General features: G+C 46.8%; 1 pseudogene; it reads left to right on the top strand.

Annotated features, from left to right (window-relative positions):
• Positions 1 to 2,488: 2,488 nt before the first annotated feature.
• LOC144380547 (alpha-1,6-mannosyl-glycoprotein 2-beta-N-acetylglucosaminyltransferase-like) lies at positions 2,489 to 8,523 on the top strand (annotated as a pseudogene).
• Positions 8,524 to 9,032: the final 509 nt, after the last annotated feature.

The following is a 9,032-nucleotide window of genomic DNA, read 5'->3' as shown; positions in this document are numbered from 1 at the left end:
GTCCCACATGGGGGTCCCTGCTCAGCGGGGAGTCTGCTTCTCCCTCTCCCTCTGCTGCTCCCCCTGCTCCTGCTCGCTTTCTCTCTCTCAAATAAATAAATAAAATCTTTTTTTAAAATGCTGCATTTTTTTTGAGGGTTAATTTCTCCTGATTTCTTCCCATGCAATACGATTTCTATTCATTTATAAAAGTGAATTTTATTGTAAAATATTGTATATAAATATATTATAAATACAATTTATAAACGTGGAAAGTTACAAATAAATTGAATGCATAACATACAGAAGTGATGAAATAATTTTATATCGTTATATAATTAAATACTTTGCAACCATTAAAACACAGGTTTTAGGGGCACCTGGGTGGCTCAGTCGTTAAGTGTCTACCTTCGGCTCAGGTCATGATCCCAGGGTCTTGGGATTGAGCCCCCCCATCTGGCTCCCTGCTCAGCGGGGAGCCTGCTTCTCCCTCTGCCTGCCGCTCCCCCTGCTTGTGCTCTCTCTCTCTGTGTCATCAGCCTGGTGCGGGAGAAGCCTCATGCCCCCCAGGAGCCTGCTGGGTCAGCTGCCCAGAACCAGGAAGCAAGTCTTCTCCTGCCACGGCTCAGGCGCCCCCTACAGGCAGAACTCGGTCACACAAGCCACAGGAGAAAAAAACAAAAAAACATTTATAGGACCTGGAACATTTTTCACATATCGGACAAAAAGGGTGAGTTTGAGGCTGAGAGGTAAAAAATAAAAAACCAAAATACTATACTCACCAAAAAGGAGGAAGGTTATGATAAAAAAAAATGCAACAAATATTCATGAGGAAAGATTAAAAGCATTTGTTAAGCAGAATCTCCAGCAGAAATCTACATTGTACATTATTCCTGGGGGAGAAACATTAGAAGTATTCCACATAAAATCAAAGCAAGACACGATTGCTCACCGTCATCCCTTCTATTCAACCCTCCCTACAGGGGTCCTGCCTGGCACCTTAAGATGGGGAACAGGGCTGTGCCCACAGAGCGAGCTCCAGACTGTTCCGTGATGGACGAGCCCCAGGAGTGGTGCTTTTCAGGGAGTCACCAGGCACGTCAAATAGTGACAACTGTCTGGGAATAGAGAGTTGTGGGGAGCTCCGATCAGTTTAGTCCCCTCCCGCGGCTGACAGGTGGCTGGTGTTCGGAGCTGCTGTGGCCGTGAGGTCCTTGGTTTCAGGGCCACCACGGAGCTGAGGAGAGGGCGGTGGGAACAGTGCTGGTCACAACAGCCCAAAGCTCACTGTCCCTCCTGGGCTGGAGCCATCTCTCCTGACGGAACGCTCTTCCGGGTGTTGCCAGGCTTGGGTGAACTTGCACGGTCCCGAAACCATGTATTTGGACAGGGTTTGCCCGTGTCCTCCCCGCTCGTAGCTGGAGTGGGTTTTCACAGGCCCTTCGCCCACCAACCCCAAGCGCCTCCTCCTCTAGGCTACAGATATACTAAGTATCACTGCCGTGTATCCGACTGTCAATCATTTCTACTGCTTCCCTTCTCGTGGGGAAGGAAACTAGGATCGGCAGGGCCTGCACATCAGGAAGAACTATCTCTAATCCAGGCTTCATGGATCGCTTCTCTAGCCAGCTGGTTGTAGTGAAATCCACACGAGCGTATGTGGATCCCCATTCAGAGAGGCTATTTATTCATTTTTTATTCTGTGTGACAAATTACCCCCAATTTAGTGGCTTCAAAAATTTTACCAGACTTAGAGGCTTGAAACAATATTTGTTCTTTCTTCTCTCACAGTCCTGTAGCTCAGAAGTCTGGATGGTTTCCACTTGGTTCTCTGCTTCAGGGCTTCAAAGGCCGGAGTCAAGATTTTAGCCAAGCTGGGTTCTCACCCGGAAGCTCTGGGGTGGAATGCGCTTCCAGATTCACTGGGATGGTTGGCCGCATTCAAGTCCTTTGTGCTGTGAGACAGGTGCTGCCTTTCCCACAGGCTGCTGGCTAGGGCTCAGTGTCACCTCTAGAGGCCACTCTCAGGCCCTTTTCCTGGGGCTCTGTGCATCTCCAAGTCAGCAATGACACATCAAATTCTTCTCGTGCTTCCTAACCACCTCGGCCACCGGTGCTACCCGCTGGAGGAAGCTCTGCTTCAAAGGCTCAGGAGGGTGGCTTGGGCGCTCCCGCTCATCCCACTATAAGGGTCAAATGATTAGCAATCTCAGTTCCATCTGCAAAGTCCCTTTTGTCCTGTAACGTCATGATGGGAGAACACCAGAGGGCGAAGGTCATGGAGAACATCTTAGAATTCTTCCAAGCCAGAGAAAGAAGTTAGGTAGCAGGAGTCGGAGCCGTGGGTTTGGGGCCACTTCCTCATGCAAAGCCCTGGTGTCTTCGGGACCTGCATGGGTTGATCTTGCACACACCGCTTCCATTTGAAAAGGGGTGCTTCTGTGCACACCCACGGCTGTGACTTGGTGGGTCGGAAAGCACCCAGGTTAGGACGGACAGCTCAGGCGGCATGGGGACTCGGTGTCACCTGGTCAAGCATTCAATCCTGCTAAGGCCCAGTAGTAAGCCCACTGTTGTTCCAAAGGACCAGAATGACGTTTCGTGTGTCCAGGACATTAGTGTCCATTCGGAGCCAGGGTCTTGTGCCGGGGTCCTGTGCCGGGGTCTTGTAATCATGGACAAATCTGATTATTTCTCGTCCCCAATGGACAGTCACACTAGTAAAGGGTTGCAGGCCCCTTTGGGTATGCATGGGAGAAAGATAATAACAGAAACATTTTTAGAAGCTTCCTTCCTTAAGAAGCGTCCCCTTCATACACAAGTTTTTGGATCTTTAACCAAGTCAAGTGTGGGGTTTGATTAATTCAGGGACCCTTGGTCAGAAGGGGAGTAAGCAGGTGTATGGGTGCAATGCAAGAGATACTCCCACGTCAATACTCCCACGTCCACTTACTACGGTCAATGGAAACTACACCAGGCTAATCAACTCAGGACTGCTAATGGCCATGAACCTTGGGAGAGAAAGTTTGAGTCACCCCATCAGGAAAAGGAGCATCCCCAGAAAAAGTGCCTGTAAGGGTAAGAGAAGGTGGAATGTGGAAGAAGTAATCACATAATCATATGCAGAAAAAAAGGACTGTAATAATATGAGTATTTACTTCTTTATTTTCATAGGAATTTACTCACATATATATGAAGCAAATAATTTTGGTTTTGACACCCTCTCATCCCCTTATCTTATAACACAAGATGTGTTATTAGTTAACCTTTTTTCAGTATTTAAGGTATAAGATATTAAATTGGAGGGGTGAACAGGTAGCAGAAGAATGAACAAGACAAGAAAATATAGGACTTAATGCCCTCTTATTTAGGGAAGGGTTGGGATTGTCTCAGTTGTAGGTGGGAGAGATTTGTCAGGTTAGGCAGAAGTATGACTTTGTCATTGTCTGTAGAGATTAAGCATGGTTTAAGGAGATGGGCACGTGTACCAAGGTGACAAGGGTATCACTTGTAATGTGTCGATTTGGCTAGGCCAAATTACATCACCCGCAATCCCCTTTCCGATATGTATGTGGTTAGAGTGTGCCACGGGCAGATTCTTTGAACATTGGGGATGGTATATGAGGGGAAGCAGCAACCATTTTGTAACTCCCATGCGCTGCTGCTACTTGGCTGATTCACCTTACTGGGGTGAAGTAGGAGCTGGCCCTGCAATTTCTCTTCTTTCCCCTGCATCCTCCGTCAGCTGCTCTATCTTCTGGGCCACGTGTGTGCACTTAGCTCCATGCAAAGGGACCTCCTGGCTTCTGCAGGTTAACATCATCCCCAAAGTCAGAGGCAACAAGGATGAGTATGTACTTCAATCTGTCCTTATGTGTTCCAGATCATGTTTGTGGGTTCTGGCCTGTTTGTTACCTCCCTACCCTTAGTTTAGGTGACAACAACCTTATAGAGCCTGCTTAACTGCTTTCCACAGTTCTGTAAGGCCAATTTTCTTTAACAAATCTATCTATCTATCTATCCATCTATCCATCCACCCATCCATCCATCCATCCATCCATATATCCATTCATCTATCCCCCCTACTCTTTCTGCAGCTGGCTGAATGCTAAGGGAGGGAGATGACCAAACCTTTATTAATCCCATTATACCACCTGCTTCTAGACTTGTGAGGTTTCCCTCTGTGCTGATATCTTAAACATTGCCCTGTTTTGAAATCCATCTTTTAAAATCACTCTGCTGTTGGGGCGCCTGGGTGGCTCGGTTGTTAAGCGTCTGCCTTCGGCTCAGGTCATGATCCCAGAGTCCTGGGATCAAGCCCCGCATCGGGCTCCCTGCTCAGCGGAAAGCCTGCTTCTCCCTCTCCCACTCCCCCTGCTTATGTTGCCTCTCTCGCTGTGTCTCTCTCTGTCAAAAAAATAAATAAAATCTTTAAAAAATAAAAATAAAATAAAATAAAATAAAATAAAATCACTCTGCTGTTAAGTTCAACATTTTGGGACCAAACGTGAACAAATACCATTGATGACAATGAGGGATGTTTTGAAGTCAAAATTCTTATGATCTCTTCTGAATTTTTTAGAAGAAAATGGTACAATTTATTTTTCCATGAAGGAATGACAAATCATAAGAAAGATATAACTAGAAATTTCTCCAGCATTAATGAACTTGTGAAAAACCATTAAGATGTATTATTTTTATATATGCATCGTCAAAGTTTCTTTTTATGTAAAATACCGGCAAAGTAATGAGAACATAACACTGCCAAATATAAATTTGTGTATAAGCGTGAAAGGAAAACCTCACAATATCTTGTTTTTCTTTTAGTGTTTCTTAAAATTACTTATTTATTTATTTTAAATAAAAAAAATTGTACACACTTAAGTTTTACAACACAATGATGTATACACGTATACATAGTGAAATGGCTATTACAGTCAAGCTAATTAACATCTCCGTCTCCTCACATAATTACTTTGGGGGGGTGAGAGCACCGAAAATCTCCTCTCTCAGCAAATTGCCAGGACTTGATATAGTATTAACTGTCGCCACCACGCTGCACATCAGAATCTCTAGACTGATTCATCCTATGCAACCACAACCGTATCCTTTGACCAACAGCTCCCTCTTTCGGTGTTTTTAAAGCATAGAATGTGCGAGTCAACCCGCACGTGGTCTTCCCTTCCTACCTGCCTGACCGGCTCCAACATCATACCTGGAGACAGTGTCCTTAAGGGACTGCTTGAGCCAGTTCTAAGTAGCAGCCAAGTTCATTTTATATATATATATATATATATATATATATATATATATATATATACATACTCGTATATGTAATATACATACATTAAAATCTCCCATTAGTTCTGCTTTTCGGGTTGAAAGCTGACTGATACAGATTGTGATACTGAGAGTGGTTCCAAAGGAACAGAATCTTAACAGTGTGTTCTCTGAATTTGTACTGGGTTTCCTGGACTACATCTCCAGTTAGACTGGAAGGCTTTAATACCCTGTTTCCAATGGTAAAGTGGGCACTGTTAGTCCACAGCAGGAAGTGGCAGAAGTGGTAGTGAAAAGTTCACCTTTAGGGGCGCCTGGGTGGCTCAGTTGGTTAAGTGACTGCCTTCGGCTCAGGTCATGATCCCAGGGTCCTGGGATCGAGCCCCGCATCGGGCTCCCTGCTCGGCGGGAAGCCTGCTTCTCCCTCTCCCACTCCCCCTGCTCGTGTTCCCTCTCTCGCTGTCTCTCTCTGTGTCAAATAAATAAATAAAATCTTTAAAAAAAAAAAAGTTCACCTTTAGTTACCTATGATTAAGTGCCTATAAAAGACAAGTCTCCGGGTCACCAAGTATATGATATGTCAGAATATTTTCATCAAAATAAGGAAGATTATGAAGGAAAAAAATAGGAGTATTATGGAGTTGATTTGTTGTTTCTAAATGAGCTTCAGAACTTGAGGAGAGAAAAGACTGAGCTCGGAACCTTACAGTCCCAGATCAAGGTCCAAATGAAGGACCTGAAAAGTCCTGATACAGGCCTGAAAGAAATCCTTCTCTTGTAGCCATGGGTGCAATATTTGGGGATTCCAGTTCCAAAGTTCAATCTTCGAGTGGCTGAATTACAGCACAAATTAAATTCACAACCTCACCAGGGCTCTTCTGTTAATATTAGGGCACTGATTGGGAGAAACAGGATACTGGAAATTGGAATGGGAATATATGGGTGCATGTCAATGAGTCCAGGTCCCCGAACCTCTAAATTATGTGTCTTTGCCAGCAGAAGCAGCCCTTCCACTCCTACCTGAAGAGGTTATTTCCCCTTTGCCTGAAGAACCTCTAAGGGTCTCACCTGAGATGGTGGCCTGGCAGGGCCCTGCTTATCCTCCTCTAGCTCCTACCATCACCTCTCACTGCTCCTTAACCTGCACCTAGACTCGAGGGCCCAGAGGCCAAGACAGTGAGTGAAAAACTGAGACCCATGGCAAGATGTGATATTCACCAAAACAACAGCACGTCTTTTCCAATAGATATACAGTAGCCTGGGGTAAATGTGTGAGAATGGTTCTAAAGGTTGGGGTAAGGAGGTGGAAGCAGTATAATGTTGGATCCTGTTCATGTACAAGTTCTTGTGTGGACACATGCGTCTATGTCTCTTGAGTATGTACCTAGAAGTGAAATTGCTGGGTCATTTGGTAACTTTATGTGTAGTTTTTTCTTTTAAAGATTTTTTATTTATTTTTTGACAGAAAGAGAGACAGGGAGAGAGGGAACACAAGCAGGGGGAGTGGGAGAGGGAGAAGCAGGCTTCCCGTGGAGCAGGGAGCCCGATGTGGGGCTCGATCCCAGGACCCTGGGATCATGACCTGAGCCGAAGGCAGACACTTAACGACTGAGCCACCCAGGCGCCCCTATGTGTAGTTTTTTGATGAAATGCCACCCTGTTGTGCCAGGATGCCCCATCATTTTGCATTCCCACCAGCAATGTGGGAGGGTTCCAGTCTCCTCAGGACACTTGTTAAACACCTGTTAACAGCTATCCCCGTGGGTGTGAAGTGCTAGCTCATTGTGGTTTTCATTCCCAGCTCCCTCCTGACTGATATGTTGAGGCTCTATTCCCGTGTTTAAGACTGTAAACATGAGGTCCCCCTCGCCTTGCTGGGTGTCAGCCAGGGGCCACTGTCAGGTCCTAGGTCCTCCTGCACACCTTCCCACGTGGACCCCTACACCTTCAAAGCGGCAACGCGTGACAAATCCTTCTTGACTTCCTCTTCTCCCTGATCGAGATAGCTGCCTGCCTTTAAAGGACTCACCTGCGTGCGTCAGGCCCAGCCGCAGGACATCTCAGGGACAGTGGAAATAGAGAGCTTCTGCCAGCTGCAAAAGCCCATCACAGGAGGTCACTGCCGGGGTGGGAGGAGGCTGCGGGGCCGTGGCAGCGGCGAGGACCAGGACGCGAGGGCGCTGGAGGACCAGGTCACGGAGCTGGGGTGCGGTAGGGCGGCGGCGGTGGGATGCCTTCCCGGAGGCCCAGGACCGGGCAGACCCCGAGCCCTGGCTCCCAGTGGCGGGGGTGATGGCCATGCTGCAGCTGCCGGGCAGGGACGTGCAGGGAGAGGGGGGGTCCGGGGGCGCGGGCGAGCTGAGAGCCTTCGGGGCGCCCCCCCCACCATCCGGGGCCGAGGTGAGTCAGCGAGGGCAGCTGCGGGGTCTGGCGACGGCCCCGTAGGTTTCTGTCGGGTCCCGCAGGTGTCTGTCCTGGCACCATCCAGTCGTTCCTCAACGAGTCTCCAGGCAGTGACCCAAGAGACTGCCGCAGAGACCCGCGTAATGCAGCTTTGAAGATGGGGTGCGTTCACGCCCGATATCCCGACTCCTTCGGCCGCTAGGGAGGGGCCGAGTTCTCCCAAACCAAACATCGGTGGGGGAAGCGGCATTTTGTATGGGACATGGTCAAAAATACTCCGGACGCTGCTGGACTCGTGCTTATGCTAGACAAGGATCACTACTTAGCCTCAGGCTTTTACCACGTCTTCAAAAAGATGGGAGAGTTACAACAGCAAGAACGTCCCGAGTGCGATGTTCTCTCTCTAGGGACCCAGGCTGCCGCGCGCAGTTTCTCTGGCACTGCAGACAAGCTGAAGACCCTTGGCAGGCCACCGAGCACAGTATGGGGCTGGCCTTGACCCAGGATGTGTATCAGAAGCTGAGTGAATGCAGACACTTTCTGTACTGATGATGATTATCTCTGGGACAGGATTCTTCAATATTTGACAGGACCCTGGCTGCCAACGTTCTGGAAAGTGCGGTTCCTCAAGTTCCTAGCATTTTTCATGCTGGAGACTGGTATGCAGCACAAGAAAACCGGTAGGCCATCTGCCCAGAATGCCCAAATTGAGTCCCTCTTAAATAATAACAAACGGCACATGTTTCCAGAAACTCTATCAGTGAGAAGTTCATTATGGCAGCCATTTCTCCACCCAGGAAACAGGGGTGGGGGGATATTAGGGACCATGAGCTCTGTAAAAGCTATAGAAGAGCGCAGTGAAAAATCACTATTACAAAAGCAAAAATGACAGTCCTCTATCAGATGTTAGTCCAATCAGGATATATAATTGAATAAGAGGTTTGGGGAACTGGTTTCTGCTTTAATACAAAAAAGAAAAGGTTTTATAAAAGGCATCCAAATATAAGTAAACTTTTCCAGTTATATCTGATTAAGATTTAAAACTTAGGTTTTCAGGGAAACAAGCCATAAGTGACTCTTAATGACAGAGAACAAACTGAGGGTTGATGGAGGGAGGTGAGTGGGGGATGGGCTAGATGAGGGATGGGCATTAAGGAGGGCACTTGTTGTGATGAGCACTGGGTGTTGTATGTAAGTGATGAATCGCTGAATTCTACTCCAGAAACTAATATTGCTCTGTATGTTAACTACCTAAAATTTAAATTTAAAAAATGATAAAAGGAAATACAATAAAAAAATAAAACTTAGGTTTTCATTTGAGGGGTTGTATTTTATTTTGTTTTTTAAAGATTTTATTTATTTGAGGGGGG

This window comes from Halichoerus grypus, chromosome X (assembly GCF_964656455.1).
Source record: "Halichoerus grypus chromosome X, mHalGry1.hap1.1, whole genome shotgun sequence".
NCBI classification, from domain to species: Eukaryota; Metazoa; Chordata; class Mammalia; order Carnivora; family Phocidae; genus Halichoerus; species Halichoerus grypus.
The sequence above is the reverse complement of the archived record's forward strand: the minus strand, read 5'-3'. Positions and strand labels throughout refer to the sequence as shown.